The sequence below is a fragment of the Pongo abelii genome, chromosome Y (genome assembly GCF_028885655.2).
Source record: "Pongo abelii isolate AG06213 chromosome Y, NHGRI_mPonAbe1-v2.0_pri, whole genome shotgun sequence".
Classification (NCBI taxonomy): Eukaryota; Metazoa; Chordata; class Mammalia; order Primates; family Hominidae; genus Pongo; species Pongo abelii.
In genome coordinates this window covers 53,870,142-53,886,505 of record NC_072009.2, presented here as the reverse complement: position 1 = coordinate 53,886,505, position 16,364 = coordinate 53,870,142, and the positions used below count along the sequence as shown (strand labels likewise).

General features: G+C 37.0%; 1 pseudogene; it reads left to right on the top strand.

Moving 5' to 3' along the window:
* The first annotated feature begins 8,747 nt into the window (after positions 1 to 8,747).
* Positions 8,748 to 11,101, top strand: LOC129053364 (testis-specific chromodomain protein Y 1-like; annotated as a pseudogene).
* The last annotated feature ends 5,263 nt before the right edge of the window (positions 11,102 to 16,364 follow it).

The window sequence follows — 16,364 nt, the reverse complement described above, 5'->3', positions numbered from 1 at the left end:
GAAATCCACACGGTCAAAATGAGGACTTGATTCCTGCTCCTGGAAAAAGCAAAGAAGCCCTTATGTGCTAAATTGTATTTTTTTTCCCCAGTCTTTCTAGAGGACATATGAAAATTTGATAAAATAAACATTTATTTCTCCTTTGCCTAACTCAGAAGTCACTACTGATTGGAAATTCCAGGAATTTGTCACAAATATTTAAGTTGCTGTGTACAAAAATATGGTTTTTTTACACTAGGTTAAGGATAAACAGGAACAAAAGTTAGAGAGACTAGTATTTGTAAAAATCTGAATATTCAAAAGCAGTTTAACATACTGAAGCACTTAGAAAAATCATGCATATTTTTACAACAGTAACATTCTAAAAGAAATGTAAAACAATATACTTTAACCCTCAAGTTTATCTGTAGCTTCAGAGTGAGAAGAAAGTGAATGTTAGGAGAGAGATATAAACAATCCCCCTGAGAGTTAAAGTAGAATGTTAATACATACCCTGTATTTAAAAGTGATAGTTTTCATATTGCTCTTATTCAAAGTGCCAATGGAATGCAAGCTAAGCTTTTAATAACTAACACATTGCATTTCAGAAATAACAAAAAGCATTCAGAGTTAGCACATTATGACATTTCAAATGCAGAGGTAACTTTCAGTGTTAGCACATTATGACATTTCAAATATAGTTTTCTGAAAAGCAGAAACACAAAAACAGACAGAAAGTTATGAACAATGTAAACTAAATGCAGGAATTAAGTGTGTCCCAAATTTTATAGACAAAGAACTAAAAACAGCAGTCTTAAGTAGGGCTAAAGAGAAATGATAGACAAATGATCAAAGAATCACATGAGAGCGTCAGTGAGACAAATTACAAAAGAACCCTTAAAAAAATGGGATAACTACCGAAATAAAGTCTATAATAAAGGGGTTTAACAGCACATTTGAGCAGGTAAATATTCGTTCAATCTGAAGGAATAAAAACTGAAAACACAGTCTGAGGATTAAAATTTAAAAAGAAAGTAAAAAAAAAAAAAAATCAACAGTAAATAGAACACCACGAGGTGTACTGGTACATGCAATATGGACATCTTATAAATGAAGAATAACAGAAGCCAAAAATATGTAAGGCAAAAATGGCTGAACATTTCCTGAACTTAAAAATCTCAATCTAAAGATGAAAGAGGACAAAAATCTTTAACCACAATATAGTCAATGATAGCCACATCAGAAAACATTATGGGCAATCAAGAGCCAATACAAAGAAAATTGTAAAAGCAGATAAGGAATAGCAATTTGCTAAGTACAAGAAGGTCTTGATTAAAGTAACAAATGATTGTTCAGCTGAAACCATGAAGTCAGAAGGTGGTGGGATATCGAAGTTTAACAGAAAAATGCTATCAAACCTGATATATATAACTGGTAAAATGAAATTCAAGCAAACATGTCTGGGTAAAGAAGAGCTAAAGGAAATTGTGACTAAAGCTTCTCTATAAGAAAAATGCTATTACTATTTCAACCCTGGCAAACTTAACTGTTAATGAACAGTCTGTGTGGACAGATATAATCACAGACAATAATATAAATTGAGAAGGATGGACAACTACAAGAGCAGCATATTTTTATATTGTCGACATTAAACACTAAATTATTCACACAAGTTAGTATTGTTCATAATAGGCTATTTTAAAATTTCAATAATAATTGAAATCCCAAATACACCTAATTGTAATATAAAAAATACAACAGAAGGTTTTAAAATATTAGCCAAATTTTTTAAAAGAGCAAAAAATAAATTCAGGATCAAGCAGAAGAAAGAGTGTATGGAAAACATGTAAGTCAACGTCAGAGTATGTAACATTTTACTTGTAAGAACTGTAAATGTGAGCTCTTGCTTAAAAAGTCACACATTGTTGCAAGTGTACCCTTAAACGAAGGAGTCACATTTGTGACGTCTATGGGAGGCGTGCGTTAGGTGTAAAGGCAAATAGGCCAAAGTAAAATGATAGTAGATTCTGGGAAAGTTATGCAATGTACAACGGATCACCGTATATCTGTCTGTTCAAGTATACAATAGGTGCAGTGGAAGGATTAGTATGATGCAATTACTATAGAATTCCGAGTCTACATGAAGTTTTCCAGCTTCCAAAAAAAGATTTGCAAAGTAAATAAAAATTAAATTTCATCAATTTTCTAGCCCAGATCAGCAGCAGCTACTTATTCTTTATTAACCACCTCTGTGGGATGCTGCCTTCCAAATATTTCTGGAGCAGCTTACAAGAGCCATGGTAAACAGAAGGGACTCTGTCCTCCAAATCTCAGGAGGAACTCACTTGCCGATTGCTGCTTCTGCTTATGGAGGTCCCGACAGAGGTGAATAGTCATTGTTTTATTCCCTGAACATTATGCAGGCTCTTTGTCCCTCTGTGCAACCAACTTTCAGTAGATTTAAAAGGCAAAAATATTTTTTTCCTGGTTGTTCTTCTTTTTCTCTGAAGGCATTTGTAGACTAAAACTTTCAAAATTAATCATATATAATTAATCATATATAAAATAATATATATTATATAATATAATATATTACATATTATATATAATATATAACATGTCATTAAATTATACATTATATATAATATAGACTTATATATAGTATTATATATTATGTAACATAATATTATATATAATATCATATATAATTATATTATATAATATAATTAATATATATTATATATCATATATGTCATATGATATATAATACATGTATTATATATACTATATATAATACATGTATTATGTATAGTATATATGATATATATCATATATTATATATTTTATATCATATATACATATCGTATGTAATATATAATATATTATATATACTATATCTGATATATATTATATATAATATATCTGATATAGTATATATAAATCATATATATTAATTATATATACACACACAAATGTATATATATATATATAAAATGAAATGTGGTTTTAACGATACGTGCCCCAAAACAATGTGCCTCAAAAAAGACCCCAGAATAAGCTCACTACAGCTGATTTACAGGAGGGAAAGAGCCTATGTAATGAATAAACAAAATGCTACCAAACCATAGAAGTAGAAAATCTTATTTTCAAAGTTACAGCACTTTAAAATTTCAATGCTCTTTTTCACCCCCGGCAAAATCACAAACTACTGAGTGAAATAGGGAAGTATGTCTCATTTTAAGAACAACTACAAAAAAAACTACGAAAAAATAAGTTTTTTGACAGCCCAAATGGCAGCCTTACCAAAATGTAATATTTAAAATTTAGATACTTAATAAGCTAATAGAATAAACAAAGAAGCACAAACAATTATGAACAAAAATTATTAATCTAAAGAGTAAAATTATTTTAAAACCTAAAGAAGTCTAGAGATAAACTGTACAGTGAAATCGAGAAATATGGCTCATTTTAACAATTAAAAAGAAATTATGATCTGAAAGTTTTTTTAGACAGCCCAAATGGTGGTCTTACTAAAACATAATATTCAGAATTAAGTTTCAGAGTCAGCTAATAGAAGAAACAAAAGAAGCACAAAAAGTTGTGAACAAATTTAATAAAAAAGTAAAATTATTTTAAAACCTAAAAGAGTCTAGAGATAAGAGTAAAAAAAAAATTCACTACAGATATTTAAAAGCAGACTTGAGCTGGGGGAAGAACACACTATCAGCAAACCAAAGAAAGAGTGTTAATATTATTAAGTTAGGAAATGATAGAAAAAAAAGTAAAGTAATGAGAACAAATCCTAAAATGCTGTGGAACACTATCAAGCAGCCATATTATGCATACTGGAATTTCAAAGGGTGACAAAAAGAATCAGGAAGACTATTTAGAAACAATAATGGTAAAGAATGTCAAACGCAACAAACTCCAAGTAAGAGAAACTCCAAGAAACAAACTCAAATTATATGATAATTAAACCCTTTGAAAGAAAGATAGAGAAACTCTTGGAAGCAACAAAAGAAGTGGCTAGTAATGTTCCAAGAACCCTCAAAATTAATCAGCAATCTTACCTGAAAACTCAGCGGACAGAAAGCAATAGATTAACATATTCCAAATGGTGTAAGAAGAAACTTTTGAACAGAAATCTGATGTTCAAAACATTGTCCCTTATAAGTGAGGGAGAAATCATGACATTTCCCGATAAAAGCTGGGACATTTCACCAGTAGACTATCTTTTTAAAAAATGCCTTATAGGATACTTCAGAGTAAAATGAACAGACAATAAAGAGCGGTATGAATGAATATATATTACGGTAAAGATAAACGTATAAGATATGATAAAACATAAAAAATAAGAGCGCACACCTCCACAATTTGTTTCCCATGTAATTTAAAACAAAAATATACTTAATAAAAATACTATAACTAACTTGTGTTTTTGACATACAATGCATAAAGGTATGATTTTGAGAACTCAATAAGGAAATCATGGGGGTGAAGCTATACAGCGTTAAGGGATTTGTGTGTTATTGAAAGTAAGCTAGTATAATCTTAAAAGTGGAATAAATTTAGAATATTCAATGTAATCACAGTATCAATGACAATTAAAAAAGAAAAAGAATAACAGGCAGGTGTAAAGCTTTCTGTACCACACCAGAAAGTAGGAGATGTGGATTTAGTTACTCTCACTTGAGGCTACCAAGCCAGCTATCATGTACCATGAGACAAAGCCCAAGCTGTCCCACCAGGGTGTAAGTGTGGAGAGCCTAAAGCACATGGTATAGCTGCTATTTCAAACAATTTTCCCTACACCAGTGGCGATGAAATAGAATAGGCTCATCCATAGGCAGAACCTGGTGAAGAACTGGAGGCAGAAAGAAGTGGATTACAGGTGTGACCCTGTAATCCCAGCACTTTGCAAGGCTGGGGCGGGCAGATCACGAGTTCAGGAGATTGAGACCATCCTGGCTAATACAATGAAAACCTGTTCCTACTAAAAATCATAAAGTTAGCCAGGTGTGGTGGCAGGCCCCTGTAATCTCATCTACTCCAGAGGCTGAGGCGGGAGAATCACATGAACCCAGGACGCGGAGGTTGCAGTGAGCCGAGATTGTGCAACTGTGCCACTGTACCCCTGCCTGAGTGATAGCTCAAGACTTTGTCTAAAAAAAAGAAAAATAAATAAAATTTGGTGTTGGAAAGGTTAGGAAGAAACAGTATGACACTTGGGAACCAGAGCAGCACTGGGGAAAAATGTATATATGACTTTAACAGATGACAGACTAAAAAACAGAAAAAATAAAAAATTGGCATGGACCAGAACAACTAGAACTTTTTCAAACAATACCAGAAGATGAACTTCTATATCTACCAAGCCCAACTTTTCTAAGAATGCTCCTAAAACTCTAGCGTCTGGCCAACACCACAAATTCAAAAGCAGCCAGTTACGTGCTGCCAGCCAGAATGTTAGCAGTAATCCAGGGTCACATCTGTCTGACGCAAAGAATATGGAGCTACTATATTCAACTATCAAGAAGGACACTTGTCCCTTACAGCCCTAGTCACAAAAGAACACAGTGAGTGGCATTCAGGAACTCAAGAATCTGGACCCTATTGCAGCAGATCAGCAGGATACAGTGGTCTTCAAGGAGGAGGAAGGGAATCTCATCAGGGCTTTATCAGCTCCCAGGGCAGGACAGTGTGGAATAGAGAACAAGACCCAGATTCACCCACTATTTTCTCAGAAGTCTGGCTCAGTTACTGCTTCCATGGCTGCAGACTCAGCTACCAAAAAAGCTACAGTGTTATTAATGGGGCTATTAGCAGCCAATGGAGAAACAGACATGCTTATATTAGTTGCAAGAGTGAAAGGTGGACAAAGAAATGTTACTGACAATGGCAGAGACCAGCCTTTTGTCAAGCAGATGTACTTCACCAGAGGGCTAACAGAAAATGCCAGCACATACAGATATATTGTAGTGAAGTAAGAGGATGGATTCACCCAGATGTTGCTATAAACTAGATCAACATAAAAAAATGCACTGAATATAGAAGTAATTAAAGAAATGGTTAATGCTCTGAATAGGGCTGCTGTGGGTGGGAGCAAGTTTGTGCTGTTCAGTGTAGGTGGAAGTGTCCTTTGCTGTGGTCTCGATTTTGGGTACTTTCTGAAGTATTTAAGGAAGGACAGAAACAGAACAAGCCTTGAAGTGGTGAACACCATCAAGAACACTGTGAATAATTTCAATCAATTTTAAAAGCCTATTTTTATATCAGTCAGCAGCCCATCCTTTGGAATTGGTGCATCCACACTGCCTCTTTGTGATTTCTTCTGAGCTAATGAAAAGGCTTGGTTTCAAATCCCTTATATGACATCTGGACAGAGTCCAGATGGCTGTTGTGTTACTTTAGCTCCTACTTGAACTTTGCATCGTCCAGCCTCCTTAATTATTGTGACCATGAGACATTGCTTCATCCTTTGATTGGTCCCAGCCCAAGGTCTCAGGCCAAGCTGTCACTTCAGCTCCTTTCTTGGTCCAGGGCAAAGTTCCAAGGCTGAGACTTGTAGCTTCTACAAATCATCACTTCAGCTCCAGGTGAATCCAAGACCAAGTTTCAGGGCCAAGCCGAATAACGCTTACTCCAAAAACACTAAGCACATTCCTTTACTTCTCTGCCTTTAGAAACTGTAAAGCACAGTCTCATAATAGGTAAACCACTCACATTCCACCCTCACTGTGAAGAGTTTTTTACTTTCACTTATAAAAGTTTTGATTCAACATTTTTGCATCCACCCTCCTTAATTTTCTTGGCCATGAGAGAAAGAACTCTGTGTGATACCTCACATTTAGAGATTTCTAGATTGTAGTGCACTAATGAGACCACAATGATTGAAGTCTGGGAATTGAGCTATGGGATGCGTCAGCCTTGCGAGACCAACTGACAAACTGTCCCCACACTGTGATACATACCCTTGGGGGCATTCACCCATATAGTGGTCATGAACAGAGTCGAAAAGGGGCAAGGTAAATTGATACAGCCTAGAAACCTGAGGGACACCATCAAGCAGCCATACATATGCATTTTGAAAGATTGAAGGAAGAGACAAAAGATCATGGAGACTATTTAACAAAATAGTCATAAAGAATGCAACAATTTAAGACAATAAGTAAGCATCCAAGAAGCTCAACAGACTCCAAGTAACAAAAACTCAAAGAAACAAACTCAAAGTTAGCTGATAATTAAACTGTCTAAAACAAACACAAAGAGAATCTTGAGGATTTTCAAAGGAAGTAGGGGAAGTAGCTAGTCATGTAAAAGGGACCCTAAAAATAGCCAGTGGATTGCTTATCTTAACAACCACTGAAAAGCAGTAGATTACTTATCTGAAAACTAAGATGATAGAAAGCAGTAGACTAATATGTTCCAAGTGATGTCAGAAAAAACTGTCAAACCTAAACCTTATGATCCACCAAATTGTCCATCAAAGGTGACGGACACATTATGACATTCCCACATAAAAGCTGGCACCCTTTTCAAGTAGACTACCCTTTAAGAAATGTCTTATGGAGTACTTCAGGGTGGAATGGACAGACACTCAAAAGCAGTATGAACAAACAAAGGTTAAGGTAAAGATAAATATATGTACAAATATATAAGATGCAACATTTGGCCGGGCACGGTGGCTCACGCCTGTAATCCCAGCACTTTGGGAGGCCGAGTTGCATGGATCACAAGGTCAGGAGATCAAGACAACCCTGGCTAACACGGTGAAAACCCTTCTCTACTAAAAATACAAAAAAAATTTACAGACAACGTGGCAGGCGCCTGTAGTCTCAGCTACTCGAGACGCTGACATAGGAGAATGGCGTGAATCCAGGAGTCGGAGCTTTGAATGAGCCTACATCGCACCACTGCACTCCAACCTGGGTGACAGGGTGAGACTCCATATCAAAAAGAAAAAAAAAAAATTAACAATATGCACCTCCACAATTTGTTCTCCATGTACCTTAAAACACAAATACGTATGTTTATTGCCGCATTATTCACAATAGCAAAGACTTGGAACCAACCCAAATGTCCAACAATGATAGACTGGATTAAGAAAATGTGGCACATCTACACCATGGAATACTATGCAGCCATAAGAAATGATGAGTTCATGTCCTTTGTAGGGACATGGATGAAATTGGAAATCATCATTCTCAGTAAACTATCGCAAGAACAAAAAACCAAACACCGCATATTCTCACTCATAGGTGGGAATTGAACAATGAGAACACATGGACACAGGAAGGGGAACATCACACTCTGGGGACTGTTGTGGGTTGGGGGGAGGGGGGAGGGATAACATTGGGAGATATACCTAATGCTAGATGATGAGTTGGTGGGTGCAGTGCACCAGCATGGCACATGTATACATATGTAACTTACTGCACATTGGGCACATGTACCATAAAACCTAAAGTATAATAATAATAATAATAATAATTACAATAAAAGAAAAAAAAAACACAAATATATTTAATTTAAAAAAGCACTTCTAATTTGTGTTTTTGACACAAAATGAATAAAGGTATAATTTTGAGGACTCAGTAAGTGAAATAGTGGAGGTAAATTATACAGGAGTAAAGGTTTTGTATGTTACTGAAGGTAAGCTAGTGTAACTTTAAAAATGTTAGAACATTAGAATGTTCCATACAATCGTCATAGCAACCACAATTAAACAAACAAACACAAAGGAGTAACAGGCAGGAAGAAAGCTTTCTGTTCTACACCAGAAGGTTGTGGCTGTGGATTTAGCTACTCTCACCTGAGGCTACTGAGCAAGCTCTCATGCACCATAGCATAGCTGCTATTTCACACAATTTTCACTACACCAGTGGTGACGAAATAGAAGAGGTTCATCCATACGCAGAAGCTGGTGAAGAACTGGAGGCAGAAAGGAGTGGCTATGTAGAGACACAACTGAAACAATGTTGGCACAGCAACTGCTCCAATCCTGTGTCTTTCCTCATGGCTTCCCAGGAGTTTGAGGTTGAAAGTATTGTTGACAAAAGACAAGATAGAAATGGGAGTACAGAGTGTTTGATTTGGTGGAAAGGTTAGGACAAACAGGATGACACTTGGGAACCAGAGCAGCACCTCACGGACTGTGAAAAATGTATACATGATTTTAATAGACGACAGACTGAAAAACGGAAGAAACTGACATGGACTAGAACCAGTAGAATTTTTTCAAACAATGCCAGAAGAAGAACTTCCAGATCTACAAAAGCGAGCTATTCTAAGAACTCTCCTAAAACGCTAGTGACTGATAGACACCACAGATCCAAAAATAGCAAGTTATTTGCTGCCAGCAAGATCGTTAGGAAGAAGGCAGCCTCAATTCTCTCCAACACACAGAATATGGAGATAATAAATTCAACTATCAAGATCCTTGCACCTGACAGCCCCTTTAACGACAAGAAAACTCTGAGTGGCTTTCAGAAACATGGGAAACTGGACCCTGTTGCAGCAGATCAGTAGGACACGGTGGTCTTCAAGGTGACAGAAGGGAAATTCCTCCAGGACAATTTGTCACGTCCTGGTGCAGAACAAACTGGAATAGAGAACAAGACTCAGATACACCCACCAATGTCACAGATGTCTGGCTCAGTTACTGCTTCCATGGCCACAGGTTCAGTTACCCAAAAAGGTATAGTGGTATTAATAGACTCATTAGCAGCCAATGGAACAACAGAGGTGCATACCTCAGTTTCAAAGGTGAAAGGTGGGCAAAGAAATATTACTGATGACAGCAGAGACCAGCCTTTTATCAAGAAGACGTACTTTACCGTAAGGTTAACAGAAAGTGCCAGCACATACAGAGACATTGTAGTGAAGAAAGAGGATGGATTCACCCAGATAGTGCTATCAACTAGATCGACAGAAAAAAATGCACTGAATACAGAAGCAATTAAAGAAATGGTTAAAGCTCTGAATAGTGCTGCTGTGGATGACAGCAAGCTCATGCTGTTCAGTGCAGCTGGAAGTGTCTTTTGTTGCAGTCTTGATTTTGGGTACTTTGTGACACACTTAAGGAATGACAGAAACAGAGCAAGCCTTGAAATGGTGGATACCATCAAGTAATTTGTGAATACTTTTATTCAATTTAAAAAGCCTATTGTTGTATCAGTCAATGGCCCTGCCATTGGACTAGGTGCATCCATCCTGCCTCTTTGTGATCTCGTGTGGGCTAATGAAAAGGCTTGGTTCCAAACCCCTTATATGAACTTTGGACAGAGTCCAGATGGCTGTTCAACTATTGCATTTCAAAAAATGATGGGTAAAGCATCTGCCAATGAAATGTTATTTGCTGGGCGAAAGCTGACAGCACGGGAGGCATGTGCCAAAGGCCTGGTCTCTCAGGTATTTTTGAGTGGAACTTTCACCCAAGAGGTTATGATTCAAATTAAGGAGCTTGCCTCATATAATCAAATTGTACTGGAAGAATCTAAGGCCCTTGTTCGCTGTAATATTAAGTTGGAGTTGGAACAGGCCAATGAGAGAGAGTGTGAGGTACTGAGGAAGATCTGGAGCTCAGCCCAAGGGATAGAATCCATGTTAAAGTATGTTGAAAATAAGACTGATGAGTTTTAATTGTCAGGCTGTCTGCTTAGGACGCGAGAACTAAGCTGAACCAAATGCATCATGAGTTGCAAGATGCCCTAATCCATCTTCATAGCCCAAAACAGTTTCACCCATAGCTAAGGCTTGGAAACAAAACCGGAAATGTCCAAGCCAGGTATTGAAATTATTACATCATTTTTAAGCACTGTAGTTTTAAAAGAAATAATAAAACAGCTTGTTTGCCCAAATGTGGTTATTTTATGCTCACATAAGCCCAAATATAAAAGCAGACTGTTGGGTACTAGATTCTTCTTGGAAGCCCTAATATGTATCTATGGCTACTACTATATATAAGACCAGAGTTGTGTTTTATTGGATGTTTATGACAGAGAATCCTGTAATAATGTTGATTTTTCTTATTTTTGTATGCTACAATACCTCTACTGGGTTATAAGGCAGCCTTAGCTTCCCTCCCAGAAGGACACAGAACTGTATGAGATGGTGCCCTTGACTTTACAGTGGCACAAGCACTTCAGAGACACACAATTATAAATTAAAAGACTTTTCTTTTAGAATAAATATTTCTGGCACAAAATTCACTGATGATCATTCTCCTAAACTGAACATATGACTAGAATTTGTGGTGAGATATCACTTGATTTCATTTTCCTTTATAAATGTCTAGTTCTTACCCAGTTAACAAAAGAAAACTTTATCTCTCTAAAGTAAAACTTGTTGCACCTTATTAGTGAATTATGGAATCATTTTTGTGGAAATATCCAGGTTCTAATGTTTGTAATGTGAAGATTTAGGTTACCTTAGAGTGTGCTCTTGTTAATAAGTTAAAATTCTGGACACATTATTAAAGGCAGAAACTTCTTTCAAAACAAAGACACCTACACTCTGTATGGCCTTTAAAAGTATCAGTGTCTCTTTTTATGAGCACACAAATTTCTAGAACACTGTATGTGTTCAGTTACCCAAAAGCTCTATGAATACTGTCTTGCTGATTTTTATCGAGGCTCCATTACATAGGCATAATTGAATAATCCACTGGCCACTGGTGATGAATGTCATCTTTGTCACAAGATCTCTAGGGTGTCGCTTCACCAGCCAACAGTCTCTGTGGATGATGTCACCTTTGTGCAAGTTTCCCTTGAGCCTGCTTGTCTAATTTTACACACCCATCTTACAGCCTGCACTCAGCTCAAACTATGGGCTTAGGTTTCAGTTTGCTATGGATGTGCCAGGCACAGAATGGAGGCAGATGCATGAGTGAGTGTTGGTTGAGTCCAGCCACTGCACACAGCTTTGCATGTTATCTGTGATGAGGTAAGCAGGTCAGGTGCTCGTACAGGTGACAATTCCCTGCAGATCTTTAGGTGAATCAGGCATACCACAAGCTTTCTCTTCTGCAGGCACTGAAGAATGCAGTGTCATCCAAAAAAGAATAAATGCCAGAAAATGCAAAGACCCAAAGACGTCATCTCAGCCCTGGCTTGGGAAAGGTTTAGATCTAGGATATCTAAAGGGCAAATGTCCTGCTTTCTTTTTTCTTCTACTTTTCTTTTTTTCTTTTTCTTATCTATGGAATCACTATGGCTTAAATTAGGTTTTTCAAAGGGCTGTGTCTCTCTTTCTACTGGAGATTAGGATCTTGTCTTTTCTTCACTCTTTCTCTCTTTGACTGCTTTTCTCTCTTTGACATGCTATAGAAGAAATGTGTTTTGGCCCAGCATCTTTCTGTTGACTGTAGGTCTATTTGTCAGAAACAGTAAGATTTTGGCTTAGCAATAACAAAACGTCTTCCTATTTAAGACCCCCCAAAAAAGGGCTAGATATTAGGGAGTCTCTATATATGTATTGATGTATCATAAAACTTCCCCAGGTCTTACTTTATTTATTTAAGGCACTGTAATGAAAAAGAAACTTGCACTTTACTGGCACCTCATTCATTGGGCATTTCCTATAGGGGTAGTAAGGAACATGGAGGGTTGGATGTAAAAACTGGAAAAGCTGATGATGATGTGACTAAAAGATTCTCTACATCAAGAAGATGAGAAAACCTGGAGTAAGAAAATTTTGTTTTGATTGTTTCCAGGGAGAATGTTTCTCTGATGTTTGTGAATTGTTTCTTGTGGGCTTTTCTGATATGACTGCTAAGAAGGCATGAACAATTTTACAATATTTACAAAGATGTTGGTTGTTTCACGGGGCGAAAAGCCTTGCACATAGGAAACTTCAAACAATGTGCCTTCAACCCTCAGAAACTTTCTAGGTCTTCAATAATATTGACAAAGAAAAGCAATATAGTTCTGGTGGATTATTGGGAAAATTTCTACAGGCTGAGAAACAGCCTGGACTATCAGGCTGCAGAGAGAATTTTAAGAATCCTGTACAATCCCATGGCCCAACCAAATAATTTTTTTTTTAAAGCCCAACTTTTTTTGTGTGTGTGCTTAAGACATGCCCACAGCTACTCAGATAAAAAAACAAGACCACGCATTAAAATGTTGTGTCTTTTGTGTAACCAGATTGCTTCCAGGAAATAGTCTCTTTTTCAGAACATGTACATATTGGACTCCAGTGTGTTACAAAGGGCACCTTATATTACTAAATATGCTTTGGGCTCTGAGCCAAATTTCTGTAAATTATCATTTTAGCCTCTGGTCTCATGCCAAGGTCCTGGGCCATGCTTTCACTTTAGCTCTTGTGTGGCTCAGGGCCAAGTCCCTGAGCCAAGCTGAGTCATTGCATCAGCTATTAATAGTTCCAGGCACAAGGACCCAGGAAAGATAAGTAGTACTTTCTTCAAAACTAGTTAGTACATTTTCTTTCTTCTGAGTCCATAAAAATATCAGACTCTTTCTCAGAGTGGGCGACTGACTCTACTCCACCAGAAGTTAACATATTACACATTTGCTATCATCTCCCCTTTTGCATTCATAATTTTTAATTTTCTTGAGATTAAAAAAATCTGTGTGTCACCTGATAGATTTTGGTTCACAGGGGTAAAGCAAAGTTTGTTTTTGGTTCATGGACTTTGAAAGGCTTTAATTAAAAAGGTCACTAGTAGCTGGGCGTGGTGGCTCATGAGTGTTATCACAGCACTGTGGGTGGCCAATGCAGGCAGATCACAAGGAGATCGAGATCGAGACGATCCTGGCTAACATGGTGAAGCTCCCATGAAGTCTATTAAAAATACAAAAAATTAGCTGCATGTGGTGGTGGGCACCTGTAGTGACAGCTACTTGGTAGGCTAAGGCAAGAGAATGGCATAAATCCCAGAGATGGAGCTTGCAGTTACCCAAGATCTTGCAACTGGACTCCAGCTTAAGTGACAGAGTGAGAATCCATTAAATAAAAAAGGTGAGTAGGAGTGCAATTCCAAACTACTTACATTCATATCTGCAGCTTGTCTTCTATTTGCATTCACATCTGCCCCTTGTTCTCTGTGTTTGTTTCTTTATTTTTTCTTTTTTTAATTTCTGAAGAGCAAAGAAAGCTCTGGGCAAGTGCCAGGTAAAATCCGATAGATTGCCTGCCATTCTTACAAAGCTTAGGAGAAAGGGATGTTGGGAGACACATTGGCAGTCTCCTTTCACCCTCCACTGTTGAAAATATTTCCTCTGTTCCAACTATTTTCTTTCACAGAGGATCCAGCTGTCACATAGGACTGAAAGGATATCTAAGTTAATTGAGGATTTCTGGATAAGACTATATCACGGTGTTATGTGAAGACCTCAAAACTAACTCATTTCTGACAGCCTGTCAGAGTATTGCCACCAAAAATTTCAGGCTCTTCTGTGGCATTTTATTTATTTATATTTTGCATTGTGTTGCTAATATCCCTCCTGTTTCACCTTTGTATGCAATGTTGCGATTTGGAGATGTAAGCTCACTGGTAAAAGTCAGTCATTAGAAATATAATTCAAAGAGTTGCTATTTTGTGATTTTTTTCTTTCAAATAGGAAGAATTCAAAATTGTGATCTAAACATTTTTATTTGATAAGGATCTTTTTGTCCGCCAATGATAGATATTCACGTCACTGTAGGGAATGGCATACATTCAAATAAAATTTCTTTTTTTTTGGCTGGTTATTTCTCTTTAAAAAGATGCACACAACCATATATATCTAAAGAGATTCTTTGTGAGACACACCTTTTTTCTGAAGAGAAACATACTGTGGGGACAGGTGATGATCGTTAACCTTCTTTTCCTCACTTTTGAGTATATAAACCCGGGATTCAGCATTTTCATGGAACATTTTAGATCTTAAAATGCAACCTAGTGAAATGAGCTTTTTCTCTGTGGGGAAGCCTTGCCAGTACTTTGCACAAAACCCTTGGTTTTTTAACTCCTCTCTCTCCTATATCTCTCTAATAGTAATAAGACTCTGTGCCCTATCAGAAAACAGAAAATTTCCACTTTCAATAATCAGAAAGAAGGTGCCTTTGAGAGACACATTTTAGCTAAGTACTGTCTTATGAAAGCCAGCCATACAAGCTTTACTTGTTTTGAGGCACACCTTCTTCCTCCAGCAGCACTGACATTTAAACTAACAGATAATTTTATGTTTCAAAGTCAATTGATCTTATTTCCTGCAATTTCAATATTTTTTTCTAAGCCATAGCAAGGCAAGCCACAAATAGCATTAAAATTCTTACTCTATACAACTGTCTTGCTAGAATCCAATGACTATACCATCTTTTTTTTAGGTTCCCAAGTTACTTTGGTTATCTTCTGGGTTGAGCAGACTTAAGAAATCAACCAGGAGTCACCAGTGGAGAGCTAAAGCCTGTGCAGGTAAACGTTACTTGTCCTGGTCTCTAGTTCCTCTGGAACTGTGGGTGAAGGTTTAGCTTGCATCCATGGGGGACAACTATGTCCATCACCAGACTCAGAAAAGACAAGGGGAATGCAAAAACAAGGAATATCCTATCTTTCTATTCAGTCAGGGCTATTTCAAAAGGGGGAAAAAGATAATAGGAAGATTTTTTCTATATTTCTTTAGAAAGTTCACAAACTATCTGCAGTGTGCACTTCTCTAGATTACTGTCTGAAACACAGAAATTTCATTGACTGTGAGACTCTGAAAAAAGAAAGTGGCTTATTTATGTATTTGTTGCTCAAGGGCATGACAGCCCTAAGAACTCCAGGACAGACATGCCTAGCTTTCTGAGGGAAGTGTTCGTTTTAGTACTATTCAACAGATACATCTTTTCTTCAGATGGCAAAGAAAAGAGTTTGATTGTTTCTTTTTTTATTCAACCTTGCTTTGACTTGGGACAAAACCCAGATCTTTCTAAGCATGGTAAAATTGATTCTGCCCTCTTGGCAGTCATAACAGGCAAATTTCAGAGAGATAATTCATTAAGTCAGAGACAAGCCCCTGAGGAACACTCAAATATATCTTCTAAATGCCATACATGCCACCCTCATTTAGAACCTCCAAGAGCCTTTTCATCAGCTTGTCTTCTGGTGCCACTAAAGAAAACCGAACCTCACTGTTGCCCCTGCAGAAAATACTCCATAGATGTGATACTAGTACAGTAGAAATTTTCTTCTCATTGTAGGGACTTAGATTAAAAAAAATGAAAAACATAAGCAAATGCCCCTGAGGACCCCAGTGGACATACAGAGATATTTCAAAATCTAACTCAAGTGCTTAATCGTACCTGAATAGATGACACATTACTCCTAAACCAAACCCTAACTGTTGCCATAAAGCATGCAGCTTTACAGAGAGCAGAGTTATCCATGGATCAACCAC